At 38.3% G+C, this 19,821-nt stretch overlaps 1 long non-coding RNA gene across 1 annotated transcript; it reads left to right on the top strand.

Moving 5' to 3' along the window:
• Positions 1-509: 509 nt before the first annotated feature.
• Positions 510-19,083, top strand: LOC121321616. The gene is made up of 3 exons (XR_005950961.1): positions 510-1,168; positions 17,815-17,968; positions 18,981-19,083. It is a non-coding gene; the product is annotated as an uncharacterized LOC121321616 (long non-coding RNA).
• Positions 19,084-19,821: the final 738 nt, after the last annotated feature.

Here is a 19,821-nt window from a genome sequence, read left to right as displayed (position 1 = left end):
TCTTTAGTATTAATGTAGAAACAGGAGCACCAAGTTACGAGAGACATCAGTGTGGTTTGCCACTTAATCAACCAACATATAGTAATTTAAGCAATGCATATTTTAATGGGTAGAAGCTATTAAATCAGTCATATGTAATCTTCCCTTCTGGGAATATTAGTTACATTTTTATATCAAATCACAATGCTGCCATTAGAGTAAATATTATAATAATGAAAATTAATATATTTCATCGTATATAAAAATAAGGCTGGCCAAAACAGTGTTTAAGAATATTATACTACATGATGTAGTATACTGTAGTAAACTATAGTATTTTTCAAATGGGAGTATTTTTTTTAATGTTTGTATTAAATCATTATTTCATTATGCTGAGATTTAAGACATTCTTTCATTTTTTTCTCTGGGAATTACAATAAACTGAATTCAATATACAGTGTATATTTTCATTTACAGCTGAAGCATTGTGGGCACAGCAGTGTTTAAAATAGTATCCCTTTGCTGGTCTAGCCAAGACGATGACCTTTAAAACCCTACTAAATATATTATTTTTGGTAAAATGTCACCTCTGTCTTCCATGCTGGAGTGAGTAGCAAGCTGGAGTACTGCTGTACTGCTGAAACACCAGTCGATTCTTAAACACTTATTAAGCTAACTTACAGACACTGACACCGTTCTTAAGATGTAAGCGTTCTTTCTCATGCTGTCAAGGAACTGGTTTCCACCTGCTGGGTGAAAAAAAGGGCATGGGGTGCATGTAGCTCAATCACCTTCAACTCATTTCACTGTGCTATGGAAGCTTTTTAAGGACACACTGTATATCATACACCAACTCCTGAATGCTTTTCCTTCTCATGTCACAAGACTTGCAAAATCAGATTTTCTGTCAGGTCAGTTAATCCCCACCCTTGTCCTTAACCCTTCCCTACCATTGCTATAAGTAATGAGAACTGAACAGCACAGAATATAATAATAATACCCAACGAATTGTGTTTATTGTTGCTACACTATCTACTTTTTGATGATTATAGTGCTATAAAAGATTGTTAAATAACCATATTATTATTATTTGAATTTTTACAGTAGCATTTTCTTAAGAGGCGGAAAACACTCTTTACATACACACATGATGACCACTGTGACAGGCTCCATGTAAACTGATTAGAAGGTAAGATCTGATTAGCGTGCATGCCTTTGTGTTTTATGTAATGAATATTAAGGTATTTGAACCACTTTAAGGATTTAACACTGGGTTAATCCCTTAATCCTTAGAAAAAAAAAAAATTATACACATGAAAGGGGATCATTTAACTTCTTCTCATTAATTTTCTGCCTTGAACATGCTGTGATGGTGAAGATTAGATTCATTAAAACACTATATTGTCTGGACAGACCTGGCTGTGTCATGGATACCAAGTCATTACACGAGGATAGTGATATGCTTGTGCTGAGGTTAAATCTCACCCCCCACAGTTCAAATCAACTGAATTAAAAGTCATTTAACCTTTAAAGACAGCTGTCTTTCTTTCTTCAGTTTATTTTTGGAACCAAACAATAAAATATAATAATATATTTATTGTATTTGTTTCTTTATTTTTGTTGGTGCTCCTTATAAAACAAATTTGGTATATATTTATTTAAAGCAAATAATGTATTACTTATTATTTTTAACATTATTTAGAACAAAACCTATGCCTTTAAAGAGGAAATGCTCAGATTAATTCAGTAATTAATTTGTAGAAAACTGAATAATTTACAAGCTTAATTATACACATAAGGAGAAAAAAATTAATAAAATGAATAAGATGATTTAACTACAAATACTTGCTAATTTTTAAATTAATAAAGCCTTAAATGAATCTGGAAGGCTTCTTAAATCTCCACAGGCAATCTGAAATGGAGGACTTGGTAGGGAAAATAAATGTACACTTCTTTAATATTCTATATTAATTATATCAAGACATAACCAACAATGTCAGATTCATTGAATCCCCCCTTTTTACGGAAATAAAACTGATGGGCTTTTACTGGTAAAAAAAATATTTGGGAGGGAACACAAAGTGGTATTAAATTAAATTAAATAGCTTTTTTTCAGATAAGTAATAATGAATATTGAAAAGGAAAAAAGACTTCTCAGCAAAACTTTGTTTTGGTTATCTGGGCTAATTTCACTAGAAATGATTGCCTTCTTAGGCTGCGTGATTATCTAGGAAAGCCACAGAAGGATTTGACAAGCATTGACTAAAGGGTCAGTATTGGACAGTGTAAGATAAAGACCAGACGATATGAATAAAGATGTCTCTGACCCACACCTGGTTTGGCTGCATGTTCTGTCAAAAAAAATGTTTCCAGTTTCATGAAATCTGCAAGTTTAAAAATGGAGTTGAATAGCAATGGTTAAGGAACCTCTTTAAAGACTCTCTCTCTCTTCTCTCTCTTACTCTTCTCTAGATCTTACTAGAAGATACAAATATATATATATATATATATATATATATATATATATATATATATATATATATATATATATATATAGCGTGAATCTCCCGGGGATGAGTTCAGTATATCTCAGTTTCTCGGCTATGCAAGAAAATTAACCTGAACTGTGACTTATAAGCAATGCACTGTATCAAAACAGGCTAGACTGAATCAAATAAACATGGAAACTAGTCCCCATAGACTATAAGAAGATGCAAAGGCTTGGCCTGCTGTCACAGTTGCGGTACGGTCTATAGACAGGGCTTCTCTTCAGACTTCCCACATACAGATAAACCTGAACATAGGATTCAATAGAAAACATATAATGTATACCACAGTTTGTCCACATTAGCTTTGGAAAACCGCAATATTTCCAAGTTTACAGTATAGGGACACACTGGCGAAGGACAATAAAATGAGAAGCAAAATAAAACAGTTTAAAGCTTCTATAATTAAATCAGGTGGATACAGACCCCTCATTACAAGGTCTTATCACAACCACAGGCTGCAGAGAGGAGGTGGTGGTTCCAGTCAAAAGGTTTTGATACAAAGGAGATATGTGCAGTATGAGAATGGCAGTATACTCAATAGCATGAAAAGTGAAATTTGTCACGAAGGAGATGGGCCCAGAGTGGATCTCCTTATGGTGAGTAGCAAACAGCAGAGAATACAAATTAAAATAATATTAGACAGCCAGAGAGCAAGAGAGAGATAAGGCTTAATGAGAAGAGCATAGGAGACCGAGAGAACATGGGGATTACAGCAGGAAGGGTACAGCTGATAGACTCAAATAAGAGTTGGAATTCAGTTTCATTTACAGTTTCATTCCATCTCTTTGCAACAAGGCTTTGTCTGACCTAATATGGTTGTGCATAAACAATTAAAAGGGTCTCTGATCAAATCTTTCTTAGGTCTTTAGTAGCAAAACAGATGAGAAGATTTATCAAACAGAGGATTGCTGGCCATCTTTGTGGATCCCATTACGTTAATGCTATTTCGTAGTAATATAATGGATTTGTGCACTCTAACAGAAAATGGCTTTTAAACTACCTACAATTAGGAAAGAGTTAGAAATCATAGCCATAGCAACATAATGGGAAATGGCTAAGGTTTTTAAATGCATACTTTCAAGTTAGAAAACCAATGTATACAAACTTTATGCTCTGATTTATTGTGTCTTGGGCAAACATGAATCAAATATTGAACAGACCATTATTATATTGATTCTTTTTTTTTTACCCCTAAGCTAAATTTCCCATATGTACAAAATTTATTTTTTCCACGAGTTTTGTAGAGAAAAGGGTAAACACATGAAAATACACATACACATCTTTAAATGAATTTATTTTATTATTTTAATTCTTTTAAATGTATTTATAGGCTTTGTTTGTTTGCTTATTGACAAAGCATATATGTAAAACAACAGATTTCCTGTTTTCATTGGATAACATAACATAACAATTTACTACTAATGATTACAAAACGACACTTGACACAGTTAAAAATTTAATTTCTGCTGTAATGTATAGGGCACATAGGCTTCAAGAAATCAAGGTGAGGAATTCACGGTGACTGACAGATTTAAAACACTGGGGGCTATATTTCAACGTGTTTAATCCATTCTTTAATTAACTCTTTTTTTTTTTTTGAATGGGGAAAAACTACATGTTAATATAACAAAACTGGAAACAGCTAGGGAATATAATACACAGTCTCCCAAGCACCCTCAAGTTGTTTGTTTCTCATTTGGTAACATTAATATTATATTTTCTCTGTTGAAAAAAAATAGGAATTAATTAAAGACTGGAGTAAACGCTTTGAAAATAAGGACTTGAGTCTTTTATTAACTTTTTAGAACAACTAGTACTACTACTGCTAATAACAACAACACTACTACTACTACTAATAATAATAATATAATAATAATAATAATAATAATAATAATAATAATAATAATAATAATAATCCACCATGCAAGCAGGCATTAATATACATGCTTGCCTCTAGATTCAGAGTCATCAAAGGCACCACATTATGTATTAAAGGTATTGAGCATGGAGTTGAAATATTATAAGCAGCAGAAACAGTGTTCCTTTCTCAGCACTACCCCTTCCTTGCTTGAATAGGCCTGTTAATCTCACAGACAGTGAATTACAACCTATGGTTGAGAAAGGGCACGTCTAAGGTGATGATCGTATTAAGTGAAAGTGAGAATAGAGGTGTTGGATAGACCTTGGGGACCTATTGAATCCTTAACATTAAGTGACCTGTACTTTCTACATGACTTTAATGTAGCAAGCTAGTTGTAGCTGACCTTGTAATCCGAGTCCATGTTGCTGTGTGTAACCTGTATTCCTAAATTCATTCAGTACTCATATATACCAAGCAGAAACAAATCAATTTGTTCTATGAAAGGAGAAAAAGCCATTATAACAAATACTTTATACAAAGTTGTTAACTTTACTATATATATATATATATATATATATATATATATATAGTAATCTGTTGAAGTGGCCTGAAGTTTACAAACAATCCATTTAAACGTGCTGCCAGACAAAAAGAGCTTCCACCAATATGAAGCCTCTATTACTTTACTTTTATAATAACAAGCCAAAGGACAGACATAATAATCTGCAATATGAAGTAGCCAATGGCTTTGGGAGTTTGGAAGATGACATCATTCAGAAGCCCACAATACTTAATGCACCAAATACAACTTCAGCTTCTGAGATCATAAAAATAACATTCCAGTTCAATCTGTCAAAAAAGGAACCGCTGAAATGGGTGGTAGAAGTAATAATTATGATATTGTGCAGTACATAACTTCTGTAATGATAAATAAATCCGCCATTGTGTCACCATTTTATTTCTTTAAAGAATGTATCTCCTCTTTGTTGAAAATTAACTAATATGAAACTGAAACCTTTCAATTGGAGTAATGAAGTGCATTTGAATACTTTTAGGGTTTTTTGTCTTTAATTCGAGTTGCGCTGTTTTTAAAAATGACTTGTCGTGCAATAAATATGTAAGTGAATATTTGAGTCAGGTACAGACTATTAGAAACGTTAGGTTACATACCATAACTATGGTTACGGGAAAGTATACCAGAGCCGTCGTGAGGGAGAAGGAACAGCAGCACGCGTGAGACACTTCATAATCACCTAACCGAGGATAATTAACCGAAGGTCACCAGTGCGGGCGTGCAACCTCAAGACTCTCATGCCTAAGGAAGAGATGGAAGGATCTACTACATTAAGGTGGTAGAACATGGAGAAAGTATGCAATGTAGCCCAGCTAGCCACAGTACGAATGTCAGACAGCGAGGCCCACCAAGTTGTAGATAACACTATTTGAATGTGCAGCTACCCTCCCAGGCGGGGGTAAGCCAGCACCATCATATGCAGATGAGACTGTGTCCGCAATCCAATGCAACCGTCGCTGTCTTGAGAGGGGCTCTCCTAGGGTCCGTATCCTGTGGCAGACGAAGAGCTGGTCAGAATGACACAGAGCTATTGTACTATCTATGTAGCATCTCAATGTCCACACTGGGCAGAGGAAATTAAATTTCTTATCCTCCTCTGCAGAAAACGGGGGGTGGATGGAAAGACTTCAGTTCCACAGATTGATTCATGTAGAAGGCTGTGATCACCCTTGGGAGGAAAGCAGGGTTTGTCTTCATAGACAGGTACTTCAACTCTATGGAGTATATGGGCTCAAACAGGGCCTACGTGAGAGCCACCAGCACAATAGCAAGGCTCCATTTGGGAGAATAGTCCTCCTGGGTGGATGTAATCGCCGCGCGCCTTTAGGAAACCATGTAGCCAAAAAATGAGCACAAGGAGATACCGAATCTATGGGGCATTACATGTAAAAATAGCCACTAAATACACCTTCAAAGTGGAATGTGACCTACTAACATCAAGCAGTTCTTGCAGAAACTGTAAGATAACTGACATGGGGCAAGAGACTGGGTCATGACTCTTAGTTAGACACCAGTTCTGGAAATACTTCCACCTGTAGGCATAAAACAACCTTGTGGAATCTGCCCTAGCATTCTGCAATGTACCCACAACCCTGTCTGATAGCCCTAGGGCTAACCAGCGGTCCCTTTCAGGGGCCAGACCCATAATTGGAACCTGCCTGGTTCCGGGTGCCAAATAGTGCCTCTCGTCTGACTGAAAAGATCCAGGTGAAGCGGGATCTCCCAGGGCTGGCCTTTTAAGAGCTGGAATCCAGTTGAGCACCAGATTCTCCTTGCCCTCCTGGGGGCCACTAAGAGAACTGACACTTTCTCTAAGCAGACCTTTTTGAGAAAGACCGGAAGCAGCAAGTATAGGTGGGAAAGTATACAAAAAACGTTTCGGGCTCTTCTTGTGCTAAGGCGTCGTAGAGGGAGTACGACAGGCGGCAGTGGTTCATCTCCTGAATCGTTCCCAGCTGCGCTCCACTACCTGAGGGTGGGGGTGCCACTCTGATGGATGAGGACCTTCCCTCAAGAGGAGGTCCTTCCCTCGAGAGGAGGTCCACTGCCCAATTCGTCACTCCGGGAATGTGCGTCACTTGCAGGGACAGCAAGTTCCTCTCAGCCCATGTTAAGATCCTGAAGGTAATGCAATGTAACTTCAAGGACCTTAGGCCACCCTGCTGGTTGACATACGCCACCACTGTTGTGTTGTCCGCCCAGATCAACACATGTGTACCCCACAGCACCGGGAGGAAGAGGTGGAGAGACCCCCTGCAACTCCAGCATGTTTATGTGCAGGGATGTCCAGTAGTCCGACCAGGAGCCATGGACTCCTCTGCCTTCCCAGACAACCCCCGAACCCAAGTTGGAGGCATCTGTCATCACCACTTGGCAGTTTAACACAACCTCCATCCGCACACCCTTACACAGGTGAGAGGTTGTCCTCCACCAGCCATCGGTGTCTGTCACGCTTGGGATGTAGGTGGAATGCATTGAGCCACGCTTGTAGCAGGCGCATGCGGGGTAGACGCAACTCAATGGCTGATGTGGCTGCAGCCATTGGACCCAAGAGTTTCTGGCACAGTATTAGAGTGACCTGTGATCCCTATCGAAACAGGGAGAGGCAACTCTGAATAGCTGCTACTCTGTCATCCGACAGGTATGCGTGCATCATACCGGAGTCCAGCCGGAGCCCCAATTATGTTGTGCACTGCACCAGTGTAAGCCAACTCTGCATTGTCGGTGGTGAGGCCCAGTCTTGCCAGATGCTCTGTTACAACCACCATGTGGACCACTGCTCCCTCTCACGACTAGGAACAGATCAACCAGTTGTCAAGTTTATTACTCTGATCCCCTTCAACTGCAGGGGGCCAGGATAGCATCCACACACTTTGAAAACGTACGAGGAGCTAGGGAGAGGCCGAATGTCAGAACAGCGAACTAGTAGATGCTTCCCTGAGAGGCAAAGCAGTGATACTTCCTGTGCTCTGGACAAAAATACATGTCACTTAAGTCCATGGTGGTGAAGCCAGAAGGTGACAGTGAATCAGCATCTGGAACCTCCTTTCTTTTAAGAACCCATTGAGAAGCCTCAGGTCTAAGATGGGGTGAAAGTTGATGTCTTTTTTGGGCACCAGAAAGTACCTCAAGTAGTACCCCTCTTCGTGGGAGGTGGGTTCAGGGAAGTACCGAGGCCTGGAGAGGGTCTGTCACGAAAGTATTTGTGATTCTTCGAAAGGGAGGAGGTCCCAAGAGGAATTGAAGCACATAACTGTGGTGCACAGTGGTGAGCACCCAGGTGTCTGAGGTGCAAGCAGACCAGTGAAGCAGATGTGGTGCCAAAAAGGGGGTCTGAGGCCACAAGCCCACAGGGGCCTTGCTGGGGCTGCTAAGGTTGTGGCGGGACAGTTTGGGGTGGCTGCCTAGGGCGGTGGCCATGGTACCACCTCCTGAGATGCTGTTGTTCGGGTTGGCCACGGTTAATGCTCTGTCTGCCTCTTGGCAGGGCCTGGTTGTGCACAGTGGTTGTGCCAGCAAAGCCGTGGTAACCTGAACTGTCCTGGTGACAGTCCACATCAGATGAGCTTGCCAGCCTAGCATGGGGAGGGAGTAACTTGGCTTGCGACAGCCACAGATGTCTGCGAGCAACACCTAAACTAACCAGGCTCCGGACAAGAGCTTGCCCTTGGAAACCGCAGATCTGGAGCAGCATGCCAGACAGGAGACGTAATTCAGTGGTGGGGTCTCATGCAGTACGCTGTCCATATAGGCCATCAGCATACCCGTTGTTTGCCAGGCTGGTTACCTGTGCCTCCGCTGCATACGCCCTCTTAAGAGGCATCTCTGTCATCCTGCATTGCGGGTTCAGATACGTCGCATTTCTGGCCAATTCTCTCACCAGCAGGGCCTTGACCAAGGTTGCGATGGTGGAGTCTACTGGGGGAAACCCCGCTAGGCCCAGCTTTTCGATGCCTTGCAAAGAGGCAAGCTGTGCGGCCTGCTTCAGCATGCTTGGAGCGGAGACCGGACGATCCCAGGAGGAGCGTACCTCCTCCGTGAAGTCTGGGAATTTTTGAGGGCGAGGAGCCATAGCCTGCATCCGGAACACGGACCGGTGTGGATCTGCTGCTGGCATCCAGGGGACCTGCAAAAACATTGCAGCGCGTCCCATTCGTGTGCACTGAGCATCGTGGGGACCGAGCATCGTGTGCACCAAGTACCATGAGCAGTATGTGCACCAAGTACCATGCAGCACCATGTGTCCTAACCGAGTGCTGCGAACAACATGTGCACTGGACGCGGTTAGCACCGGACAACATGTGCACTCTGTGCACCAAACACTGTGCACATAGAGCACCGTGCGCACTGAGGTACCAAGGGCTACACGTGTACCGAGATACAGAGGCACTGGGGGACAGCTATGCAATGGTGTCTACCCAAACCATGTGGTCACACACCTGGTCAGTGCATAGCATATATCAGGGAGACACAAGGGCCTAAACCGTGGCAGGGCGAGCTGAAAAGCAAACAGCAAAAAACACGGTAGAAAATAGTTGGGGGAGAACACAGTTGTTTGGTGTGAAGGCCCAACTTACCGAGGTGGGTGGGCTTATTCAGCCCACTCTACAGCAGAGTGTAAACAGACCCTGGTGGAGGAACACACAGCTGGTTGGCTGATGTTAACAACCGTGTTGCAGTTAATCCACAGCACGACCCTGACAAGCAGGGTCATGCATTCTAATACACAGATGGGAGACACGCAGTGGCAGCCAAACAAACAAGGCCCAATCCAGCTGCCAGACAGTGGCTGGTGGAATCACTCAACAGTGTTGATGTAGCAAGGCCTAGCCCCGTGGAGGAACGGTATTCAAGCAAGCAGGCTGCTGAAAGATTCCGGATTCCAGGAAAGCGGCAAGCCGGCTTTCAGCACGAATGAAGCGGAACTGCGGTCGACTCAACTCTTTTCTATCAACATGCTCAGCTAAACACAGAGGTCTTACCGTACCGTCTTGAGAAGCAAAAAGAGAAATGGCTTCCTCAGGATGATGGTTTTAATCCCTCAGTGGGCGGGACTAAGTGCGTCATCCCAGGAAGGGGCCTATCAGCAGCTCTGATATAGAGAGATCAGCAATACCTACCCAATGGGCAGGCATATCCCATAGCAACGTTGGTGGTCGTCTTCGAATTGAAAGGGAATGCAATAAATACGTTTAAGGATTCATTTGTAAAGCAAGCATGTTGAGGAACTGTGAATAAAACAATGTATTTTCTTTTTAGAAAATAAATAAATAAAAATAGATTCTAATTCATCTGTGTGTTATTCTGGCATTATCGCGGCCATGCTGCCATTGCTGCTTTTGAAAAGAATTTATGTTTTGCTTACAGAGTTGAACCCAAACCCTTCTGGCCCAGAATGTGTCAAATATCCACGTTGGCTGGGACTGGCTCTTTGAGTCTATAAAGCTCTGTAGCAGCTCGATATTCAATTTATTTTACTCATAAAGAAATTCAAAACCTGAAAAGATGAAGTAATTGACTTACAGGAATGACAGTTAAGCCCACTAAATGTAATCTTATCCTCTCAAGTACAACATATCGTGCTTACAAATTATCACCCTGCCACAGACAGGCCTGGTCTCTTTACCTAATCCAGATGGAAATGAGAGCCTCTGTTATTGTATTATCTGACTTTACCATCAGTATTAATCCGGCTTAGCTCACTTAATGATACCACTTGTGGCACTATGAACTCAACAGAGAAGTCAATAAACTACTTCTATTAAAATGCAAATCTGTCCCACAGAGAAAATAAAGTGACACAAAAGTAGGAAAATTCAACCATATGCACTGTATTAGCTTCTTGCCACAGTGAGCTCATACAAGTGTAATAACTGATGCTGTGATTAATATTTGAGTTGCCTGTCTACCACAGAACAGCAGAAGCTGCTCCAACAAGCCAGGCTATTTAATTTTTGAAGAGATTTATATTTTTTTGTTGTCAGGAAATGAACAAATGGTTATCAATGTAAAGGTGGATATCTCGAATCTCCCTGCCAGGTTTTCCTTACTGATATTATTTGCTCCATATAACACAGGAAATGATTTTTTTTTTTTTTTTTTTTTTTTTGTGCAGTGCCTTTTCACATCATTTACTCTATCTGGAAATCCACAAACAAGAGAGTCTTCATTTCTTATAAAATAGAAAATGTGTGTCAAACAATAAAATGTGCAGACATATGAAGTAAGACCTGCTCTGGTGCACTACAGCAGTCTGGATTATTAGTATTACTTTTTCAATTCCTTTTTTTTTTTTTTTTTTTTTTTACAAGGATTATACTTACATCTTTTGAATCTTTATTGTGTCAGTAAAATATAAAAATGAAACCTCAATGGTAATTTGAATGTGTTTTCAATTTACCAGCATACATATAAAAAGTGTGGAATATTTTTACAGGGCAAGTAAGGTATAGGCATACCGTAGACTTGCCTTCCAAACTGCATTATCATAAATACTGATGGAACTGCTTGCATGTATAGCTATTTAACCTGTCCAAAACCTCTGCTTGTCAGTGATGTAGTCCTGAAACTGAAGGTACCGGAACACCACTAAAATATTGCTTTTTAGAAAAGCTTTTTGCTTTTAAAAAAAATTATTATACAAATGAATTGTATTTGTATACTGAACTTCTAGTAACACATATGTAGGGAATGCAGTTATTTAATTTCTACAAGTATTGCCACAAAGTCTTTCTCCAGTTTTGTTTGAGTTTGTGCTCACAGTCTTCGCCAGTATTTTAGCCTTCTGAAAGAAGCAATTTGTAATAGAAGAAGTTCCTAATGTCTTTCCATTGCATTGAGAGGACTACTGATTGGATCAGACAGTTATGAAAGAGATGTGAGTCATGTGACTTAGCTTGCCTATTATGCAAGTTCTGGCTTGGATAAGTCAATATTGTTGGTCCATAAGCATACTAAGAGAATCACCCAGTCCTATCCATGTGTGGTTCTGCTAATCATTTGTGCTAATCATGGCTCAAATGTAAAAACAATAGAAAGACATTGATGAAGACTTTGATGCTAAACATTTTTTTCAAAGAATTGTACTAAATTAATGTTTTATAATAACAATAATGCAGTAGGTCCTATTCATTGTCTACAAAAGAGCTATTGTGAACCAAAATTGGCCATGATGCCAAAGATGTTGACATGGTGAACATTAAAAAAAAAAAACTGCAGTCTTCCATTTATAAAAGACATGAGCTTACAGTTTGATATATGGCATGCCGAACTTCAATCAGAATGTGACAATGACGTCAAGCCCCTCCCCCATAACAAGCAAAACAGACCTTTAGAACTCTAGTAAGAAAAAAATGCTCACCAGAGATTGTAAAAAATACTGCATGGCGTATTGTGATTGCTTGTGTTTATACACTACGGGTAGTCAAGGAGTCTGATACAAACCTTCCAATTGGCATCTTTATTCTATACACACAACACATATATTAAGCCAATCGCTGCTTATTAACTTATGTACTAATTACTTATTAACAATTGATGGATTTCGGGTAGCAACAGTAACTTAAGAATTCTTGTTTTAAATTCCAACCAAATGCATTCAAATATCATTACTCATGTTTGCATAATATCAAGTCATGTTTTCCATTATGTTGTTATGAGATATACAGTCTTGGCAAACCGTTCCCTTTTTATATAGTTAATTGGTATTTTTAATTAAGTAAGAAAAAAGCCCCAGTTGAAACATTTCTCTTTTTTTGAAGCTGCTACAAATGACACATTAATTCACCAACATTTCTACCTTTGACAAACATGTTTTTATAAGCGCACCCATGTGTTATAAACAGTAATTCAGATGAGCACTAGCAAGGACAATATACATTTTGAAAGGTCTTTATTTTTCTTTTTGAAAATATATACTGTGCCATTTCAACTGTATACATAGCATAACCCCTGAAGAGTAACATCTGTCTTGTAGCCAAGTAATTCGATCGAGCTAAATGGCAATGTGACTTGTGGTCACATTGGCAACCACTGCAGCATAGCAGCAAGATGCTTTATCACTAAACAGGACATTTCCATTTTGTAGAAGGTTAGTGTATAAATTGTTTGTAAAGGGTCAAGCTCTTAATGTGCTTCTACTGTTCAGCAGAGACTTTGCCAAGTTTATGTCAGTTCATTTTTTATTATGATTTTTTAAAATACCCTGAACTGTTCTACACAACCTAGAGGTTGCTGTCACAGTTAAAACGTTCTGAGAATGTTTGACCGTATTGAGAATACAATGTTGCATGTTGTACAATGCCTTTACAACCATGCACATATACTGTACATGTGGTAGTGCTAAGACCCAAATTACTGTATAAAACTGCCCAACCCCAATCTAAACATACAGCTCGACTGTATAGGAAGGTCCGAGTTATCTTTATTTATGTATTTATTTAACAGGAAGCTCCACACAATGTTCCAAAGAAAACATTATTTAAAGGAGGAATAAGAGCATGAGATTTTTAAACAAAAAACAAAAAATCAAAAATAAATTTGTGAAAGCCATAATGGTGTACAGAATAAATAATATATTTATTAAAATATGCATTATTACTATGAAGAGCCATCCATCTGCATACAGTCTGGGTATGGTTCATGAACCATTCTAAAAGGAACTGTAATACATATGATATAATATTTGAAGGTTTGGTCATTAAAATGTGGTGCTCAAGACTTCCCTGAGGTGTAATTTCTGATAAAAAAAGGAAATTTGCGTTATAGCAATATTCCCTGCATCTGTAACAGATTATGAGTATTTAGCAATGCTTCAGTTCAGGAATACTTTTCACAAGATTCCAGAGGTAGTACATTTGCTATTTAATTGTTTTAAAATCACAACATACTAGATAAACAGGGTTTCAATAGAAAAAAAAAAAAAAAGATTACAGGACAATCCCAGATTTATTTATTTATTTATTTTGTATAATACCAGTTTAATTTGTTTTTGCCTTAAGCACAATCATGAAGTTATTTATACTATAACTGCATTTGTTGGCTGTAAAAAAAAATGGCATTGACAACTGATCTAAAACTAGTGCCACAGCAATGAAACAAAATACAGCTTGTCATATGCTATCATAGATAGCAAACATTGAATATGTGTGTTTATAATGTTCTTCTCCCAAGTGTGTAAGTGGTTTTTCTGGGAAATTGAAATATAAGTAATCAGTATCATTGAGGACCACACACTTCAGAAGAGTACTTGGTTATATGAAGGAGAGAAGACCCTATTTGATGGCCATGTGAGTATCTAAATAAAACATCTTAGCCCCTGCCAGTAAAGTTCAAATGAAAGTTTATGTGTGCATAAACTTTGCAGATATTCCTTTGGATAGACTTATTCTGAAAGGCGCTGCATAATGTTTTTTTTTTGTTTTTTTTTTGCTTTAGCATGATGAAAGCTTATTTTGAATAATACCGTGTGCACTGGTCCCAGGAGGTTTTCTTTCTGTATTTCTGAACACATATCAAGGCTGACATCAACTAAACACAATTACAGCAGATTTAGAGAGCAAGGTTATTTCATCCATCTATAGTAAACACACTCAGAAAGATTTCACCCTCCTGGTGTACAAAATTGTTCACAACATAGAGGGGTGCCTTTATTTATTATTAAGGGTGCAGAAAGTGAGTAAAAAAAATACAGAGCATCTGCTTCTTGAAGTCATGGTGAATTCTGCTTTATATAGGCGTCCCCTCTTTGAAAGCGAATGGATAAGAAATACTTGGCAGAATGCCACTCGTTCCTTCATTTTTCATCTGCTACATTCGTCATGTATATGTGTAGCTTCTTTTCTTTACCACCCTGTGTGTTAGCTTTCAGGGGGCTCACAAGAAAGATCCATTTATGACAAGGAAATAAATAATAATCATAGTATTAAAAAAAAAAAAAAAAAACTCAAGAATGAAGCATTTCTCTAAGCATGCTTGATCCCTGAATTGTTATAGCCTTTAAATGTTGGAAGTAAGCCCAGGCCTAGATTATTACTTTCCTGTTTTTCAATTCAAGTAAAACCTTGTACCCTTATTTCTGTCTCAAGAGATGGCCAGCATCATATTGAATAGCTCCTGTACTCAAACATATTTCCTTTTAAAATACATTTAGTTTAAAAAATTGCAAAACCAATTCCCCATTGTATGTAATTATTAAAAAAAGTGTAGAATTTTTTTTAATATTCCAATTCAATGTGTATTCCTTCATACAATTCAAAGATCCATTTGATGTTGAGAAATGCCAAAACTCCTGATGACTGTTTGACACTGAGAAAGGTTCCAGCCTCATAATATCACTAGTCCAAACCACTCACATGTAGTCTAAAAAGTAAAGACATATATGTAAACTAAGTTTTAAATACAATTAAAACAAACAAATTATAAGCCAAATATTTAGTTTAACATGTGATGTTTAAAAAAAAAAAATCCAGCTGATTTCGTCTCACAATTCCTCCTGGGCAGCTCGTGCAAAAGCAACTTTGGCTCCATAGGCCAATAACCAATAACATGTTAGTTAGCTTCTGTCCTTCAAAACCCCAATGGGAAATCCATTATAAATAAATAAATCTTTCAATCAGGCTGATTAACTTATAAATTGATGCACACTTAAAAAGAAAAAGTGTTCAGCTAAAAGAAATGCTGACATGCTGATCACAGAAAAAATGTCAGTATGCAATTAAGAAACACGAGGTACAGTGTTCAACTAAGATTTTCAGAGGTGCAGTATTTATGTATTTTATATCAAGGGACTTTTAAATTTTCACAAAAGTTTTATGATTTTTGGTACGTTGGTGGTGTGCTTGAGGCATGTGTCTTATGCCTAGAATTGTGATTGAATTGATACAGTATATAATACGACACATAGAGTGAAGCTGTTTTTTTTTTTTTTTATTGGCTGAATCTGATAATCTATAAGGGAGTTTAGCTTTATACAAAGTTATCCCAAAGTGCATGGTACTGTATGTCAAACCTGAGGGGACAGATTCCAAATACAGCATGTGACATATTGGAGTCTTACCCTTGCTCTTGATTGTGCATTCCTAAAAAAATGGTCCAGGCAGTATAATTATGTTGTATAAATCATCATAGAGAGAGTACAGGTAGCTAGGCAGAGTAACACCCACTAAAGGGAGTGACACATACTGCATCTGGCGCTTCTGATACCTGGAGTTTTCAGTGACAGTGTAAGTATACGGTTACGCTCTTTCTCAGCCATTATATCTTTGGTACAGTCAACAAAATTAGGTGTACATGAGTTGCATATTTGCAGCATTCCTCACTCCAGTGCCAGTGAATATAATTTCCACATGTCCAAAAACAGCAAGGAAAACATTTCCTGTTCAAAATGATGAAAGGTAACTGCCCTAGAGAATCATTTATAATTTACACTCAAAGAAGATTATCTGTATAAATAGCTCAGGCCTAAGGTCAACAGGAAACTTGTTAGAAGAGAGATTTATAGATCCAGGCCTCCAACTTTGAGAGAAACACAAACAGAAGAAACAATAATGGTGGCACAATGCATGTTAAAAAGATTACCCATTGCATCATTGATCTAGCAGTAGATTTTACAAATATGCATGCAGTCAAGAGGTGGAGCAAGGCCAATCTCTATCAAATCACTGGACGCTTCTATTTAACCCCAGACAAGTTTCAAATACACTCCAGACCTTTAGGAGTTATAGCTCCAGTATAGTCAAAGATATACAGTATACTGAGGAAGGGACTCTAATCCAGTCAATTTGTCAAATTGTAATTAAATGTAAAATTACAATGTAATCATATACAGTGTTACTGATTACACTGGAATTTAGCAAATTTCTTGATAACTGTTTGTGCAACTTGGATGAAACTAGCTGAGGATCTCCTTTAGTGTTTTGTTTATACTGGTAAAAACTTCTATTGCCATCTCTACTGGTAGGATTTGAAATACTGCCAGTTGTGATCCCTATGTATACTGGTTCAGGTTCCAATTTGGATGTCTCTTGGAAGAATTTCAAATCAAACTATGTAAAAATAACCATAAAGGACACAGTCTGGATTTTTTGGGGGTAGGAAAAGACAGGATGGGAAGTTATAGTTAGGCTGTCTAATAACGAGGCTTTCAGGAAAAAAAAAAAATACAATAAGATTATTTCATGCTTTTTCTGAGTGTTTCTAAAAGCCTATTATATTACTTTTCTTTTCTAATATAATTAGGAAATGGAAGACAAGGGCGCACTGTTTGCATTTTAAAAGAGATGTTTTCTGGTAAGGGCAGTGTTCTGAGGCTGCAGTGATGGTTTTGTTTCTTCTCAGAGAGCAGCACTTTCGGGACAGAGCCCTCCATGTCGTGGAGATGATAAATCGGGTTGTAATTTGGCTTGTGCTTCAGTTTCTGATACACAGCTTTGTGTAATGGGCTGCCAGTTTTGCAGACTGGCTTTGGCCACTAGCTACCAAATGCCTTTCAGAGGTCTTTTGTTAGCACAAAACTCCCCCAGGGGCCAGACCTGCCAGACTGTGCCTCTTCAGAATGAAAAATTCACTGTTAAAATCAATTCACATATGAGGCTTACAACCACCTTACCTTTTTGCCATTTCAAAAAAATCCATATGATGTTTGTAGGGGCAATATACTGTCGATATGAAAACATTACTGTATGTTTGCCCATCCTTTCAATGTTCTGAATATAGTTATATTAACATTATTGCCTTCTTATAATGACAGGTGCATGTTATTATTGCCATACTTTAATGTTATTGCATTTGTGCCCATTGGCAAATGCACTGAAAGCCATGCAGTTTGTTATTAACATTTCCATGTCTTTTAGGTTTGATCCTGGTTGAACAACATCAGTTTTGCTAAAAAAATGGAAAAAGAAAGGCAATTATAAACCCAGCATCTTCTGTTTCTGCTCACATGCTGGTTACAATGGTGTGTTCCTGCTGCCTGCTTTTCAAATGTTGTTATATCACAGCTCTGGGGTAAGCAGTTCGTGTCTCTTGCATATATTAATTAACTTTTTTTTATCTTATCGCCAATCTATCTGTATTCTACAGTAATATATTATAAAGGCTTCTAGTTTTAGTTGAAGCACTGATAAAAACAAGCCTGAAATGAAAACAAAAATATATCTCATAAACACAGACGGAACATCAGAGATGATTACTTGTCTTCACTAGCTTCTGGGCTGTCCAATTGTAGGCACAGTGATGCAATGGGAACACACAACATGCCCTGTGATTCTTGTATATACTGTACTCAGGATGCCTCAATCCATCTAAACCCGAAAGAAATTTCTCAATTCAATCTTTTAGCTGTAATTAACATTATCATTGGAATTAGCAGGGACTTGATTCCTCCTCATGGCACCATGCAAATGCCTTGAAAATGTCTGAGATTTTTTAACCTGGAAACAATGCTTCTGTGACAATGGCTTAGCCTGTCCACAGTACATATGTGAACTGCTATTGTTTCACCAAAATGATTGGGGCTATTCATTACAATGCAAGTGTACTGTAAATCATGGGCAAAATGGTACTTTTTTACTAATGGATAGGAAGATGAAAGTAATTAGAGTTTATATGACAAAATAGTGACATTCTCCAACCAAAGTAAACACTGTATTTATAAACTGGAAACACCTAATGGTATCTGACACCAATGGTATCTGATTTGAAGATCTTAATGAATATTAATCCCAGTGCTTTCCTCCAGAGGAAGTTTAATATCATAAGAAAATCAAATAAATATACAATGGAAAGAGCTCTGTGTTCAAGTGGATCTGTGAGATGAAGAGCAGAGGCAATTAGATCTGCCACAGTTTAGATCATTAAAATAGTCTCAAGGTCTTTCCTGCTTTTACAATTCAATATACAATTCTTTTGATATGATAAAATGTTGGACATTTTAATATAACTAAAATGGAATAACAGAAAAATAAAGGATCAACTATATGTCCTTCCTTGAAAACTATCATTTGATGCTTGTCTGCAGCTCTCTGTAGAAAACGGTACTTCAAACTTGGCTTGGCAACCTGACTTTAGCATTTGGTTCCCGGGGTAAGTTAACAAAAAAAATCTTACTTTTCTTATTGACACATCCTTTGTGCAACCTATAAAAATGTATTTGCATTTTAAAGAAATATAATCTTTCTATCAATCTATTTATCTATCCATCGGTCTATAATTTTCCTATTTTTGAATAATCTACCAGGAGGAGAGTGCTGCTCACTGGTCATTCACACTGTGACTGATGGCTGCTTCAAGTTCTTTCACAATATGTAAAACATTCAATGACAAAGGCTGGGTTGTGTAAAACAAAAACATTCTAATTGCCTCATCAAACTGGCTTGTGTCAGCCTAAGGAACATTCCCAGCATTCTCCCTCAGCTGGGTTTGTTCTCTCCAAGTCTGGAGCAGGACCCAACACTCAGCACACGATGATAGATCGGGGACACACTGGTGGCCTGGAGTGGACAGTGACATGGGATTGATTTGTTCTCTTTGTTGTTATTTTCTGTTAGTTCCTCGTCACCATGGGGGTCAGTGCTTGACACTTGACAGAAATGTGTATAATGGTTCACCATTAAACAGACAAAATAGATGAATGAGTGAATAAATAAGCAGGTGCATACATTCATAAATGCATGCATACTGTATATTATATAGTTGTGATTATCTTTGAAAAGATTGCTGTTGATCAAAGTCTTGAAGTCATTCTGTTATGTCTTCTGAAGACATAATACAATTTTTGTAGTCACACATCGGAAGCAGAAGATGAGCTACAGCGCTTCTGCGGTTATTGAAGCCTGTTCACAACCTTTCCAGAAATTGGT

This window comes from Polyodon spathula, chromosome 10 (genome assembly GCF_017654505.1).
Source record: "Polyodon spathula isolate WHYD16114869_AA chromosome 10, ASM1765450v1, whole genome shotgun sequence".
Taxonomy (NCBI): Eukaryota; Metazoa; Chordata; class Actinopteri; order Acipenseriformes; family Polyodontidae; genus Polyodon; species Polyodon spathula.
This window is presented reverse-complemented; position numbering and strand designations above follow the sequence as displayed.